At 41.4% G+C, this 16,185-nt stretch overlaps 1 protein-coding gene across 2 annotated transcripts in view; it reads left to right on the forward strand.

Moving 5' to 3' along the window:
* MAPRE2 (microtubule associated protein RP/EB family member 2) overlaps positions 1 to 16,185 on the forward strand; it is a 163,424-nt gene that overhangs the window by 61,523 nt on the left and 85,716 nt on the right. The window lies entirely within an intron of this gene.

Below are 16,185 nucleotides of genomic sequence, written 5' to 3' on the forward strand. Positions count from 1 at the left end.
TGATTTCAAAATGCAAGCAATTTTCTCCCCCTCTCCAAAGGGAGACAGGCTGGAGCACTTCCTTTCCTCCTTCCTTTTTAGATTTTAAAGGAACCATGAGGTAGGCTGTGCCTGAAGACAGGGAACCAGGAGGATGGTGAGGAAAAGGTTTGCGCTTGCCCTGGTGTGCGTGTGTGCAGGAAAGATGGAATCCTCTAGATTAAGCTGCAGTCTGTGATGTTGAACCGCCAGATTGATGGAGCTTTGTAAGAATTCTGCTCGCTGATTGGTGCAAGGATTGACAGCAGAGGTCACGGTGTCAGACATTCACCAAAATTTTCTCCATAGAACCCAAGGTTTATTAGAAAGAGACTGGACTGCAATGGACCTGAAAAGAACTGGGTGCCGTTATGCATTTTCTTAGGAGTTTATGGCCTCCGCATGGGTGGGGGAGCCCGCCCTTCTTATTTACAGTAGGAAGGTAATTCCTGGTATTTTGCTGAGGTCTGATTTGAGGATGGGACTGATCTTGGTCATTGTGTTGTGAGCCTTTTGATTAATGAGGCAGCCTGTACGGTTGGCATCGTTTTTACATTAGCATATCTGGCAATATGTTCTAGTAGATAAGCTCATTAAAATTGTTTGCATTGTTTGATAAGGATAACAATGTAATGGAGAATGCAGCTAGAGTCTAATGCAGCTGAAGGCCAGACTTGAAGGGAGACGGATAGCTTCGCTCATATTTCCTCTGAAGTTCTTTTGCACTGGGGTAGTTATTTTTACATGTTACCTTGATAACCGCTAACAATGCTTTTGCTTTGAGGCACAGCACACATACCTCTGAAATGCATCCTCTCAGCGAGCAACAGGAAATCACTTTGTTTTTTAATGCCTTCATCTAAACATTCAGATGGTATTATGGGCAGACTAGTCTGTGTGTGTATAAATATTGCATACTTTAAAAATAGAGCCAAAAGTACCCCCACATCCTCTCTCTTTGACCAAAGAAGTGCTATGAGCTGACTGAAAAAAAAAATTATAAGCAATCTTTGCCCTGTCATCTCTGGCAGTTACATAAATACGGGGAGTTAATTTTGGCTGTGCCCATGAGGTCACCAAAATCTCATGCCTATGGTTCCAAGTAATATGTTGACATGGCATCCTTAGAGATTCCAAGTGCTGGTTAAACCAAGCACTTAATATAAACCAAAATTGGTTAATATAAATTTGCTTAATATAAACCAAAATTGGTCCACAACCTCTGGGACTCTCCTTTTGGAGACCCATGAGACTGGAACTTTGGGTTCCTTCTCTCCTTTACTTCTCTTCACCTTTCTCTGGACATTCCAAAGCTTAAAGTAGAATTTAAAAACAAAAACACAAACACAAACACTGAGTTGCTTTTAAACCGCACTTATTTAAACTGCTCTTATAGGTGATAAATTTGAAGTATTTCTTCAGTGATTTCATCTCTGGCACGTAGGTGGCAGTTGTTTTTAAGACAGAGTTCGAATTTTACCACATGGGCCGAACGAAGGCAGTTGCCTGGTTGGGTTTTATTAGTCATATGAACTAACTTGCAATGGCAGTGGAAAAATCATTTGGTAGAAAGGTTAAATGCTACCTTTTGTTGATGAATTATTGCTTTAAATAAAAATTTATTCACCTTTTAAATTCAGTCCAAGTTATTATTTCCATTTCCTCAACTATTTCCAGTTTGCTTTCTGAGTCCCTGTATGGTACCTGAAATTATGTGAAAAACAAAACTGAATTTGAATAAAGATCTGACTGAGCAAAATCTTAAGTCACTAAGAGCATCATCGCCTTTGTATTTTATATAATAGGAGTATTGGATGCTGTAGTGAGAGATGTCATAGGTTAAATGAAGAAAGAGGACTCCAAAATTACATTTGTATTGTGTTATGTAAAGAGTGCACACGGAGACAGACACTTGATATTTTCCTTGGTCTGCTTTTCTTTCAAAGTAGATGACCAACGTAGTATAACTACCACTTATTTTTTTTGGAGGGGTGGAGGGGAAGGAAAAATGTGACACGTTTTTCTATCCAGGAAGTGTTCCATAATTATTTTGGCATCCTGAGGCTGGAGTAATATTGCCATTTAATTGCTGAGGAACCTTGGAAGGCAATTTGAAAGCCAGAGGAGAGATTTAACCACATAAGTTTTACTTTGGCTGTAGGTTCATTTTGGCCCCCAACAATGAGGTGAGCTTGAGAGTTCTGTTGGAGCGCCATGGAGGGGCCTGAGTCAGCCGAGAGCCCTGGGGTTATCACAGGAAATTCTCTTTGTGGTTCCTTTACTGACTTCTAGGTAGGGCCGCAGCAGGTCCTTCAATCTTTGGCTTTATTTTCTACATTTGCTTATTACATATAGACTTTCTCATCACATTCTTATAAAAGTTTTTGTGAAGTTAACTTCAAGTATTTAAAACAAACACCATCTTAAAAGAGGTATGTAAATATAAGAAGAGTGCAGTTATTACTGAAAGGGGACTCTTCCAGGTACTCCAGGACAAGAACACCCCTCACCTGGCTGGGAGCACAGGTGAGAGGAGAAGCAGACACGCAGAGAACAAGACTGTTCTTTCTGGCTCCATCTGGGGGCAAGTGGTCACTCTTCCCAGGAGGAGACATTATTGTCATAACATTTGCACTAGATTGTTTATAAATAAGGATCAAATATGGTTCACAACCCAGATATCTTGATCCAGGTATCTCTTGGTATAAACAGAACCCATTTTTACAGCCTGGACTAGAGGGGGTGGTAAATCATTATTGAAACAGAGTGCACTTCGATTAGCAGAGCAAGTTTCCTTTAGAAAATTACCCTTCCATTAGCAATTTCAACTGAAAAGAGCAAGTGCAAAAATGGCTCAGCAGAGCTGACTGGACGTGTTTCCACGGCTCATGTCCACTCCTGTGTGATCGCCTTCTCAGCCCCAGCTTCCTCATTGCATTTATGAGCGATAGAAATCCATATATTTTAAGAGCTGCCTAAAAAATAAATGTGGTGTGGGCCATCTGAGGTGACTGTATAATTCACAGAGCGAACAAGTCCTGCTCTTGCTTTCCTGGGAGGGGCGACCCTCTCTAGCTCTGTTTCATGCAGATGCTCGTAGGAAATGAAATTTATTAACTGGCCCTCTGCCCACTGCATCTTTGTTTGCATACTCCAGGCTTTTAAGAATGAATGTATAAGTCCAGAGGACTGGTTCCACATGGGTGTTTGAACACGCAACTACAGTAGCATGTGTTTCTGAATACTTAAAAAAAAAAAAATTACTTGGCCCCAGGCAATGGACTGTAAAGAAAAGCACAATGAAAACTTAAGCCTGAAACATTGGCTCTGACATCTAACTTTGCCAGTTTTGAAAAATGAACTCGTGGTAAGGAAAACAAAAAGAAATATTGTGTGTGTGTGTGCACGCGCTTGTGCACAAAAGATAGTTGTGAAAGCGTGTTCTGTTTAATAGAAGCTATTGTAACGCGCCTCACTTTAACCAGAATGTGGATTTCAGATCACATTCCCCTGAATAGCAGCTGCAGACAGCAGAAGTCTCCTTCATACATCTCCATTATGTATATATTAGTATCATCTGGGTTTACTATTGTCATAAGAGGTTTTTGAAAAAGTGATTTTTGTCCTTTACATTTTTCTTAGTATTTTTAAAGGGTTACTTGATTCTTTGATTATTAGGTGCCCAATTTTTGAACTTCTTTTCAGGGTCCTTTGTCAGGGCGTCTGTTAAGGGGATGGTCTTCCCGGTGCCCTTGGCGAGAGGCTCACCCCTGCTCAGCAGTGGTTGTCACTGGTCTTATCTCTTTACGGTGCATTATCTTAGCAGAACAGTGGTTTGAGATGGTCCTCTGAATTTAGGAGGTTGATTTCCATACGCAGTATCTTTCCTATATATACAGAGACCTCCTGAAGCTGCAATGAATAATCCCTTAGATCAGTGGAGGGGGATATATCGGGACTAATCTAAGTATTCCGTTTGGTTTGGAGAATTAATTTGACAAACACTTGAGAGTCTTACTCTGGCCAAGCTCTCTGCCAGATGCCCCTTCAAGGACCTTGAGTTCTATTTCAAAGTCAGATGTGTGAGCTGTTCATTTTGTAACACGTTTACTTTGTTGTGAATATTTGGCTTGGTCTGATAGCAAAAGTGGTTTGCACTTCCTGAGCCCACAGTGACTCAAAGTAGAAAAAGACATCCTCAAGGCCAGTGTGCTGTAGGAAGCTAAGAGACATTGATGGAGACCAACGGTTTGGGTGAAAAGAGAGTGCAGGCTTTAGAATCAGAATTTTCATTGGCCTGGCGAGGCACATATTGGGCAGAAGCGAAGAGTAGGGCAGGAGCATTGGAAGGCAGGCAGGTGACCGGAACTTGAAAATAGAAAGCCATTGAAAGCACATTAATTGGAAGACAACATAGTAAAAACAGAGGTGCGGGCCTCCCTGGTGGCGCAGTTGTTGAGAGTCCGCCTGCCGATGCAGGGGATACGGGTTCGTGCCCCGGTCTGGGAGGATCCCATATGCCGCGGAGCGGCTGGGCCCGTGAGCCATGGCCGCTGGGCCTGCGCATCCGGAGCCTGTGCTCCGCAACGGGAGAGGCCACAAGAGTGAGAGGCCCGCATACCGCAAAAAGAAAAAAAAAAAAAAAAAAAAAAAAACAGAGGTGCATGCTGGAATTGATCTCCCGTTTTGCAGTGAGAGTTGAAAGGAAAATGGAATCCTCCAGTGCCCCACCCTGCAGTGTCCAGAATTCCTAGCGAACACTTAGTTTGCTCTAGTAGAGAACTCTCCAGCTCTAGTGTAGGTAGATGTTCCTGGCTCAAGTCATCTTTCCCTCAGTAGAACCAATCAGGGCAACTTCTTCCCATAACAGGTTTGGTACTTAGGTCAGATGGTGGCTTCTGTATTTACAGATGCCCACTTCATAGTTACCGGGCTAAAGAGATGACTGTTGTATAGAGTTTACACTATTTATTTATTTATTTATTTATTTATTTGCGGTACGCGGGCCTCTCACTGTTGTGGCCTCTCCCTCTCACTGTTGTGGCCTCTCCCGTTGCGGAGCACAGACTCTGGACCCGCAGGCTCAGCGGCCATGGCTCACAGGCCCAGCCGCTCCGTGGCATGTGGGATCTTCCCAGACCGGGGCACGAACCCATGTCCCCTGCTTCGGCAGGCGGACTCTCAACCACTGCGCCACCAGGGAAGCCCGAGTTTACACTATTTTGATCCTCCCAAACTCCCCAGGCTAATTCGAATTTTACTCACTTGAACCAGGACAGACTTATTTAAAGCATTATCTTGTTTTTTCTAAAGGAGCGGAAGGTGGTGATAGATGCATAGGATGGTCAAGCTGATGGCTGCTTTTAGTGATGGACGCTTTTGTGTAATGTATCTAGTAAAGGAAACGTAACTAGAGCTCAGTCTTTTTCTTTTTTCTAGACCTCATTTGCTTCGGGCAGGTAAAATGTGCCAGAAGAGCCAGATTTGGGTTATGACTTGGAACAGAAGAGGAATAGGGCAAGAGACTTGAAAATGAAGAGTACGTGTTATGTAGTGTGCATTGGCAGAAGTCTGAAAACTTGGGATCTTGCGCACAGAATTGGTCCCGAGGTTTATAGCCAGTGCTTGTTGTTACATCATCCTTAACATGACAGTGCTCTTCCTACGAGGCACACCGTTTTATTTTTCCTAGAAGTAGTGTTTATTTTTCTTTTATAAAACATTAATTCTTTGTTCTTAAGAGAGCCTACCCTGGCAAAGCCCTGAGAGGTAATTTGTCAAAAATACCAGCGGCATTGACATCTCAGGGCTGCGTTCTTGGGTTCACAGTTCTACTTCGGTTACAAACAGTAGTCTCTCCTCATGCAAGAGCCCTCCTGGTTCTGCGTAAGGTTTGCATTTGGTGCTCAGCAAATCAGGAGAAGGAGCAGCCACTAACATGGGCTCCTCTTCCCCCACCCCAGTCCACTTCCATTTTGTCATTTTGGAAAGCCAAAATGTGTTTTCAGGTCATTAATAATAAAATCTTTTAAATTTCCACTCTTTAAATAATTACACAATTATTGTTGTATTAAAATTTAAGCCAGAATTCCGGCAGTCTAAGAATCTGTTCTTTCAGCAAACTTACGGGGTTCCTTCTATACGCCAGGCTCCATGCCAGGCACTTGAATTCGGAGAGAAATCATGCACAGCCCCTTCTTGAAAAGCCTCTAGTATTGGGGACAGCAGGCAGGAAGGCAGTGCTTGACAGAAGAAATCTGAGGTGAAGAGGTACCTCTGACCCCAAGAAAGTAATTCTGTGATTCTTGTGCTGATACTCGGCCAGGGCAAAATTACCACTCCTGTAATTTTCAGAAGCTCTTAGAAATGGCGCATGTAAATAAAAACTATGTTTGAGTGTGTGTGTTCCCTACCATGACCTCTGTGTATAAGTTTTTATACAGCCCCAAGGCACAGGTTTGAGCATTGTTGAGTGACCTACGTGGTGGGAAGGTAGTCACTTGGGGAAAAGTAAAAGGTTTATCTCTTTTGATCCCCCAAGTTTTATATTTGTACTGACCATCACTATGTTTAAAATAGTACAGTATACTAACTTTTATGTAAAGAAAATTTATATATTCATATTTCCTTGATGTGCATGGAGAAACTGAAGGAATATAGACTAATCGCAGTGGAACTGTACAGACCGTCCCTGGGTACCTTTCTTTGCTTAAAAAAAAAGCTTACGACTATGTAAATGCACTACCTAATCAATGGTGTTTCATTTAACACCTTAGTAGGATTTTAAAAATTAAATGAGTTTTGATTTTTAACAGTGAGTTGTACGTGCTGAAGTGTGTTGGGAAGCATCTCAAAATATCATGGACTTGTTGAAGTCACATGGATGATATTAAAGATTTGCCTAACGCAAGTACCACCCTTTAAAACGTCGCAAATCACAGATGAAACGTGCTCCCACAGCATCCGCCCCTTGAGGTTTCACACATAGCAATGCATAGTCCATGTTTTGTTTCATTTCCCCCAGAGGCCATCGGAGCGTGATCAGTATCGTTTTTTTTGTGATGCGGCCAGCCTGCTTAGTATGCAACAGGAATCTTTCACTAACTGCAAAATAATCCTCTGTGAAGATTCTTTGTCAGTATCCTCTTTGGATGTTTCTCTCCTCATTTATTGAGCACCTGGTGTGTGTCAGGTATTGTGCAGGGGCCCTTAAAAATGTGAGATTGCAGGTTATGGCCATTTTTTAGCCACTCTGCTGCTCTCCTCTGCCCCAAGCCCCACCTCCCGCCCCCAGCTCTGAGTCTGACTCCCCCCTTATGGAAGTTATTGAGCAATATCTGGCCTTGATGGGACCCCCCGCGGTCGTGCTAGACACCAGCCAGGAAACAGGCCATCTGCATTCACCAGCCCTCCCTGCTCCTGCCCCTCCCCCACCCGTCTGGGTGAAGGCTGAGTGGATCCCATGGAGACTGACCAATTAAGAAGAAACAATAGGAGAGCTTTGAATACATTATCCCAGCTATAGGGACCTGCTGCTCACCAGCGGCAACCACGAAATAGAAAGCTTGTGGAGCTCGTGAGCCAAGGTCTCTGCTAGAAAAGGAGGAAGCGGAAGAGGGAGTGATTGGTGGGTGCCGTGGGGTGGAGAAGGGAGCGCAGGATGAGGGCTTCTTGGGGTGGATGTGTCAGCCCCTCCCCTTCCCCCCTGGCTTCCCATCTCTTTCCGTTTCTGGGGGCCTAGTACATCTGTCCCTCCAGCACGTATTCTCCCCGGGGAGAAGGAAAAAGAGATGAGAGTCATCAGCTGCCTAGGCAGGGGGCTGAGGACAGGAAGGCCTGGGCACCTGTAAGTCTTTCCAACACCCGTTAGAGGGGCTGGCAACACACAATAAATGGAAAAGCAGGTTTGGTGTTTGGGAAGCCGGTTTGTCTTTCCCTGGAATTTCTGACAGGCAGATAGCATTGTCATATCACCGACTTTAAGATGTCAGTGTGAACATACTTGCAGGCTGTGTGATGAGTGTCACTGCTACCTCACCTCCCATTCAAAACTGAGTCTACCTCCCAGTAAGACCAACGGGGGCCCTCAAAGTCCCAGATTGCTGCTCAGAGACGCAGGGAGCGGTAGCAGGCAAAGCTTGGGCCCTGGCATGAGACTTACTCTGCCACCCCTTTCTGTTTCATCCAGGGTGAACTTTTTAGCCTCTCTAAGCCTCATTTTCCTAATGTGCTAATGGAAATAATAATAGCATCAACCTCACAGTTCTTAATGAGGACTTAAATGAGATACGGAATATAAAGTATACCAAGCAGTGAATGGTGCAAAAGTAAATGCCTTTAAAAATGTTAGCTAGTACTGTTGCTTGGAATTTCAATGTACCCTTTTACCCTGTCTTTATAATAAGCTATGACCTTTGTGTTGTCGGTACCTGTTACAATACCTGGCACATAGCAGATGTTCATTAAAAGTTGAAATTCAATCTGGGAAAAATTCAAACAAATTATACTATGCTGTCCCCCACCTTACCAACTCTATTAAGAATTAATTTTACATACCGTAAACTGTATCCATTTAAAGTATATGATTCCATGAGTATTGGTGGTATGTATGCCTTTGAAGTCATCACTCCCAAAAGATTCCTGGTACCCTTTGCAGTTCATATCTCTTCTGTCCACAGCCCCAGGCAACCACTGCTCTGCTTTCTGTCACTGTAAATTAGACTACATTTTATATAAATGGAATCATACAAATTGTACTCTTTAGTGTCTGACTTCTTTTACTCGGCGTAATGATTTTGAGATTCATCCATGTTGGGTTTACCAGCAGATCATTACTTTTTGTGGCTGAGTAGTATTCCACTGTATGGCTATACCACATTTTATCAATTACCAGCTTGTGAACATTTGGGTTGATTCCAGTTCTTGGCAATTATGAATACAACTTCTATGAATATTCATGTATAAATCTTTGTGGAGCAAATGTTTTCATTTCTCTGAGGTAAATATCTAGGAGTGGAATGTTTGGGTAATATCATTGGTGTTTAAGAAACTTAAGAAACTGCAAATAGTTGTCCAATGTGGTTGTACCATTTCACATTTCTCCCAGAAGCGTAGGAGAGTTCCAGTTGCTTCACATCCTTGTCAACATTTGGTATTGTCAGTCTTTTCAATTTGGCCATCCTTACAGATGTGTACAGGTATACCATTGAGATTTTAAGTTATGTTTTTTTGATGATTAATGATGTTCAGTGTCTTTTATGTGTTTATTGGCCATTTGTGTATATTCTTTAGTGAAGTGTGTGTTCAGATGTTTTGCCTGTTTAAAAAATTAGTTGGTTTATTGTTATAAGAGGATTATTAAAAGTATAATCTAGATACTATAATATAGTCTTGACTTAGATTTTAGTGGGGTTGAGTCTTGTGTTTTTAACCTGAATATAATAACTCTCAAGAAAAAGAATAGTTTTTTCTACGTGTTCTTTATCCCCACTGCCTTTTCTGGCAATTAGGTCCAGCTCTTAGTAAATACATATTAAATGATTCTATTAAAATAGACTGCAAAATAATAACAGGATCATTATATTAACTCAGGGAAAAACCACTAAATCCACTTAAAAAGTTATATTAAAAAGTTAAATTTTGGAGCTGTGTTTTCTTTGGGGCCTTGATAGATATGAGATGCTCTTTTAACTCTGTGGGGAAGAACCCTGTAATTCTGTAGGTACTCTTTTCTTTCTATTGAGTGTTCCCTTAACACTGTATGAAACTGTCTGCTATTGAATTTAAAAGGAAAATGTGTGTAGAAACGTTTTCTTCTTTTAAAGAGAGCAAGGAGCCATTTTCGTACTTTCGAAATTTTGCCCAGGATAATCAAAGCATTACATGCCTCCTCTGCCCTTTTTTTTTTGTTTAAATCTTGCTCACTCCTTTTCATTCTATCTAATTTGGCATTTTTGTTGTTGTTGCCAGTTTGACTCCTGACTTCTCAAAACCCCTAAGGAGAAATTGCCTCAAGTAGAGTTTAGAAACTGGGAAGCAAAAGCTCAGTAAGGTCCTAGGTTTACCTGAAAGGATCTGCTGAGGGCCCTTGTGATTTTTGAAAGGGTAGGAATGCTTGGCTTCCAGAATCTTTGCAGCTGAAAACCAAATTTTTTAACCACATATGTTTCAAAACCCAAAGATACTATAAGATAAAGGTCACTTGTGACTTCACAAATGCCATAGGTCTACTAGTAGATTTTGAGTGCAACTTCTTTCATCTGTCACTTATTCATTTCATTGCAAAACCATGAGGCCAGATTTCAGATGAATTACTGCTTCTATGATGGCAGTAATCTCTTGCTGTCTAGGTCATGGATGATTATTTTCTGTGTTCTGTTTAGGACTGAGAAAGTTATAGCCACTCAAGGATCAGTTGAGAGTTGAAAGTGTTCTTTTTGCTTTAATTGAGGTTGTTCCACGAAAGGAAGCCAAATACCACTCGACAGGACATCCTGTGATTCCCTTAGTTTACGATGGCCAAGAACATGACTTTTTTTTTTAATAAGATGATTACTTGCTTCCTTTCCTGTTAACAAGGGAGCCCAGAACCGATGGTGTCCATTTGGCTTTAAGGACAATAACTAGCAAACAACTAAACCTCGCTCCAAAATCACCTAAAGAATTATAGGACATGGAAGAACGTCCAGATCTTTTTATGTGAGCCAACAATGATTTGGTCATTGTTCGCATTTAAGTGACTGCTGGTTCTGTTGTCCTGAAATAATAACTGAAAAAGAGAGGAAACTAGATCAAACTAGAAGTTCTAGGAATTAAATATGTTAACATAAAATCTGGAATTGGGTATATTATGGTATATCTGAACAATGAAATGTAGTACAAATACTACACATGAAGAAGATATGGAAAATGTTCAAAATATGTTAAGAGAAGTAAGCTGATTAGTATAAAAATATGTATGTATTGTATTGGTTTCCTAGGGCTGCCATAACAAATTTCCACAAACTAGGTGGCTTGATATGTATTCTCTCACAGTTGTGGAGGCTGGAAGTCTGAAATGAAGGTGATGGAAGAGCTCTGTTCCCTCTGAAGGCTCTGAAGGGAATTCATTCTCTTCCTCTTCTGCGTGGTCGCCCTCTGTGTCCCTTGGCTTGTAGCCACATCGCTTCATAGCCGCATCGCTTCAATCTCTGCTCTGTTATCACATGACTTCCTTCCCTGTGTATCTGTGTCTCTCTGGGTCTCTAAACGGTCTTCTCATAAGGACAGCAGTCATTGGATTTAGGGCCCTGACCTCATCTTATCTAATTACACCTGCAAAGACTCTCTTTCCTAATAAGATCACATTCTGAGGTTTCGAGTGGACGTGAATTCCAGGGGGGACACTATTAAATCTAGTGTATGTATGTGTGTGTGTATGTGTGTGTGTGTGTGTGTATGTAACTGTTTTTATAAATGTACGTGTATAAAATACACACACACCCCACACACTCATATAAAAGAGGTCTTTAATTTTATTTTTATCTTTATTTTCTACTTTTTCTCTAGTGAAAATGTACTGATTTTTTAATATAAAAATATTTTTGAAAATAAAAAATAGCACTTTGACATCTACTTTTTTAAAATAGTAGTTTTTTTAAACTAGCATTCTACCTTGAAATTGTTTTCTTTGCTTCATCAAACTATTATGAGATTTTTTAACCTTAATTTAAAATAGGAATAAATCCTTTGTAGCATATATACACAAAAATATATAGAGTCAATTAATATTTTTATGGTATTAATTGTGTTTATTATGCTTAGTATAACAATAACTAAAACTGAAGTAAGGTAGACTAGGTCTTTGAGACTTTGGGTCAACCAGTAAAATATCAGGTCTTTGGTTTAAGTCTGGGGAACCACACACACACAAAAGAAAGTTACAATTATACTCAGTTGCTGAATTCAAATTAATTTTTAAAATATGTTTTAAAGTCTCTAAGTTAAATTAATCTTAGGAACCTAGAAACTAGGCATGGGGGCAGGATGGGGAGGCACTTTGCCAAATTTCATCTATTCAAATTGACTCAAATACTGGTCAATTTTTAACATACATATTCGCTCTGGAACTCACTTCATGTACTCACCGAATGCCTTTAGACTTTTCTGTCTCTAGTAACATCTCTATTTAGTCAAGTTGTTTATAAAGTCTTCTCATAAGTAATTTCCTTTCCCTTAATAATTTCTGAATGCTCATCAATCAACCGTTATTTTTCTGTCTTTATCCCACGTTTAACAAAACATTCCAAATTCAGCAGGGACCACAATCCCCCACGTTTGTTAAACTACAACAGTATATTAAATTTTGTCCTTTGCTCCTGGGGGTCCTCATACCGTAGAACTGCGGAATCAAAACAAGAGGCTTCAATTCAAGTACCTGCTCTACATCCACTCTTTCCTAAACCCAAGAGTCTGACTGTGTATCTGCCCCCCTGGTATTTCGGTACCTGATTCAGTTTGAACATGGCACAGTTCTTATCCACTTTTTACTCACATGCTCAGTATCTGCACTTCCTTTTGAGAATCACAGTGTTCTTACACTGATGGCTGGAAATGTTTTAGCTTTTGACCCGTGAAAAGGCAGCAGATAGGAGAGTGGAGAGGTACTGCAAGTTAAGAGTGAGTGAGTGTGTGTGTGTGTGAACTGATTTTTGTCAGGGGCTGTTGGGTATTTTGATGCAAGTCTATCAGCCCTTTCTTCATTCCCATAAATAAATAGTAAATGAGTTTATTGGCTTAAAACAGACAAACAAACAAAACTCTTCTACTCCAATACAAGGCAGATAGGATTGGTGTTTGTTTGCCCAGACAAGAGTAGCGGGAAACTAGGGAAGGGGAAAGAAGGATGAACTCTGACCCTGGGGTGGAATTATAGGCAGATAGCAGGGAGTCTATTCTCTGGCCTAAATGAATCATTTCACCTGGGAAAGGAAGTTTGGAGAACGATGGCCTGGGGAACTGGTGATGAAATAGTGCTCCAAGTTTTGATAGTATTTCCTCACTGCTACGCCAGTTTGGCTGAACATTACTAATCTTAGACAGAAATTTCCATTTCCTGTGCTCATGACTTGCAGCCATCTTGGATGTAATTCACAGGATGTCCTCTGGGGTTGGGGAGTGGGTTTGAGGTAGAAAGCCAATCAGTACCTTGTCAACTAAAGGTAGTATTTAAGACGTTTAAGGAAAGAATTAAGAAGAGTGGGTGGCATGGACAGGGCTGGGGGTATGTGGGTGTATGTCATCCATTTTAGAGTTAAATTCACTGGGACATATTTTAACACTGGCCTGCACTTCCCTTTTTCTTTTGGGCTTAATTTTATTGGTACTTCAGTTTCCATTTCAGTTTCAGAATGTTCTCATAAGTTTAAAAATGAATTTTGCCACAATGTTAATACAGACCTTTGGATAGGCACCAGCCTCTAAGAGTGATATACCCAGAGATTTGTGTTTGGTATTTTTTTTTAAGAAATTGATTTTTTTAAACACATAGTCAAGACATCAATCTGAAGCCTTTTATTAGTTGAAAAAACTTATAAGCAGTAATAATGTACGTGGTCTCTGTCCATTTTGACTAAGCTACCACAGAAAGAAAATTGAGAGACTTGAGTCCAAGATACATAGTAACTAGAAATGCAAAATGTGGTGATTCCTAAAATATTAGCATGGCTTATATGTTACAGCTGGCAGGTTTTTGAGCCAAAAATCATTCCCAGCATTAAACTGAGTAAAACTAGTTACCCAAATCTCTCCATTTCAGGCTCTTCTTCAGGGAAACTTAACGTTAAAAGATCATCCTGGTTAAAGGGAAAATGTACAATGAGGACTTGGTAGCACTAGAAAAGGAAAACTGTTCTTTATTCAAGACCACAGTGGTATTCACACTTGGAGGTCTGTCTCCTTCTCACTCTCGTGACATCATAAAACCCGAGAGCAGAAAGGGACTTGGTTGAGGGCAGGAATCCTGGAATTAGCCTTGGGTCCAGATCCCAGCTCTTGCATTTAATAATTGTAACTGGGCGAGTGCCTAACCCTCCCTGAGTCTGTGTACCTTCTCCTCCATCACGGCATAAATGCAGTAGCTGTCACATAGCATTGTCGTGAAGACTAAATGAGAAGATGAGTGTTAACTACGTACTCCTGGGAAGAAAGAAGATCCAAAGAGGTTAGGCACATGTGCCCAAGTTCGCCTAGCTGGTTGGTGGTAGCTCTGGGCTTAGAAGCCAGTGCTCCTGGCTCCTAGATCAGCGGTCTCGTGAAGCTGAAATATGTACAAATAGTGAGGGCGCTTTTCATCCTGGTGTTGGAGACATGAAGAATGGCATGTTTCTCTATTCCCTTCTCTTTTAGACATCAGACACCAGAGTCCTTTAGTCCACTCAACCCTAACTTATCCTCACCTGACCATCTCACACAGCACTAGAGACACGTATTGACAGTTGGCTTACATGGCATGATTTCGGGAACCCTGTAACTTTCTCCTCCCCACGAAATTCTCCCTCACATGCATCCATTCGGGTTTTATTTACTGTGCACCCACTATGTGCCAGGCACTGCTCTAGACATAGGAGACACACGGTAACAAAATGTATTCTATAAAGAACCTGCCTTCATAGAGCTAACTTCATGAGGGCAAGAGGTAGTGGACAGACAGTAAACTAACGGGATAATCACAGCTTGTGTTAGTATCACGGAGGAAAGGACAGGTGGTGGAGGAGTACCTGGAGGCGGCCACTTTAGAGTGTGGTCAGGGAGGGCTTGCTGAGGAGGTGACATTTGAGCTGAACCTGAAGCATGAGATGTAACCCATGGTGCCAAGTGCTGGGAATGACCCCTTCCTTCGCATAAGACATTGAGCCCCAATTATCCCGAAGGATTAACCTTGAATCTGTCATCCCTCATTTGTTTTTTATTACGCAAAGTTTTCAGGAAGTGACACAGCTGAGGATGAGAAGTACCTGAGGAGGAATCAGCACCACCAAGAGCACAAAATAGTTCAGAACCGGAGGTGGGGGGCACTTCTAACGAAATTTGCCCACCACCCGGCTTTGCCTGGTATTGGTGGTGTGTTCATGCAGTCATCACATACTCTTCTGCTACGTCTTACGCACCTGGTTTTACGCACGGGGCATTAGCAACTGAGCATGACCACCCACCATGGTGGCAGCAGCACCCATGCCCTGAAGGGTTGACCCGGGGTCATGCTGGGTGGGGGAGGCTTGGGACCTGACTGGAAATGACTTAGGACCATGGGAGAGAGCTAAGGTCAGGGTGAGAAGGAACAGGGCCAAGTAGGGCTGGAAAGTTAAACAGAAGGCATATGGTCCAGACTGAGTGGATGTACCCAGAGCCAAGTTGAGGAGGGGCGGGGGGACTGGGCAAAAGTTGGTGCCCTGAGGAGGCCAGCCAAGCCTGTGGCATGGGAATGAGCTCTGGGTCATTGAAGTTATTTTCAGAGCATGGACCAAGCTACTCACTGTTTGAGACAGATGGACATTTAGGCAAATGTAATCAGTTATAATCAGTTGCATTTCTGACCATATGGCGTGTGTGTGTGTGTGTGTGTGTGTGCTTATGGCTTTAAACTTTTTGCTTCCGTTATACGCAGTTGAATTTCATTCATGTCCTTGAATGTTATGAATGCCACAAAAAACTTTTAGAATTCCCAAATTTCTTCACTCCTTGGATAAGAGCCAAGTTTCCAAGTCATTTCAGGGCCGTAGCAATTGACTGTTAATTCTGAATTTAAAAACCCCAAACCTTTATATGCTGGGTTTTTTTTTTTTAACAAATCAATTAATATTTTACTTAGCATGCAATTTTAACACATTGAATAAATGAACACAAATCCTCTATGTCTTTCATCATTTAGCATGACCTCAAAATCTCAGTCAAGCTAAACAATCACTCTCTGGACTTTAGGGGGTGGAGCCAAGCAGGAGTGTTTTTTTGTTTTTTAATTTATTGAAGTATAATTGATTTACAATGTTGTGTTAGTTTCAGGTGTACAGCAAAGTGATTCAGTTATACTTATATGTATATGCTATCTTGAAAATTGCATTTGTTTCATTTCCTTACAATATTGGGGGTAGCCAAGCTGAGGAGCCACCTACTGAATAGTACCTGGTGGGG

This window comes from Mesoplodon bidens (genome assembly GCF_964165515.1).
Source record: "Mesoplodon bidens genome assembly, chromosome: 13".
NCBI classification, from domain to species: domain Eukaryota; kingdom Metazoa; phylum Chordata; class Mammalia; order Artiodactyla; family Ziphiidae; genus Mesoplodon; species Mesoplodon bidens.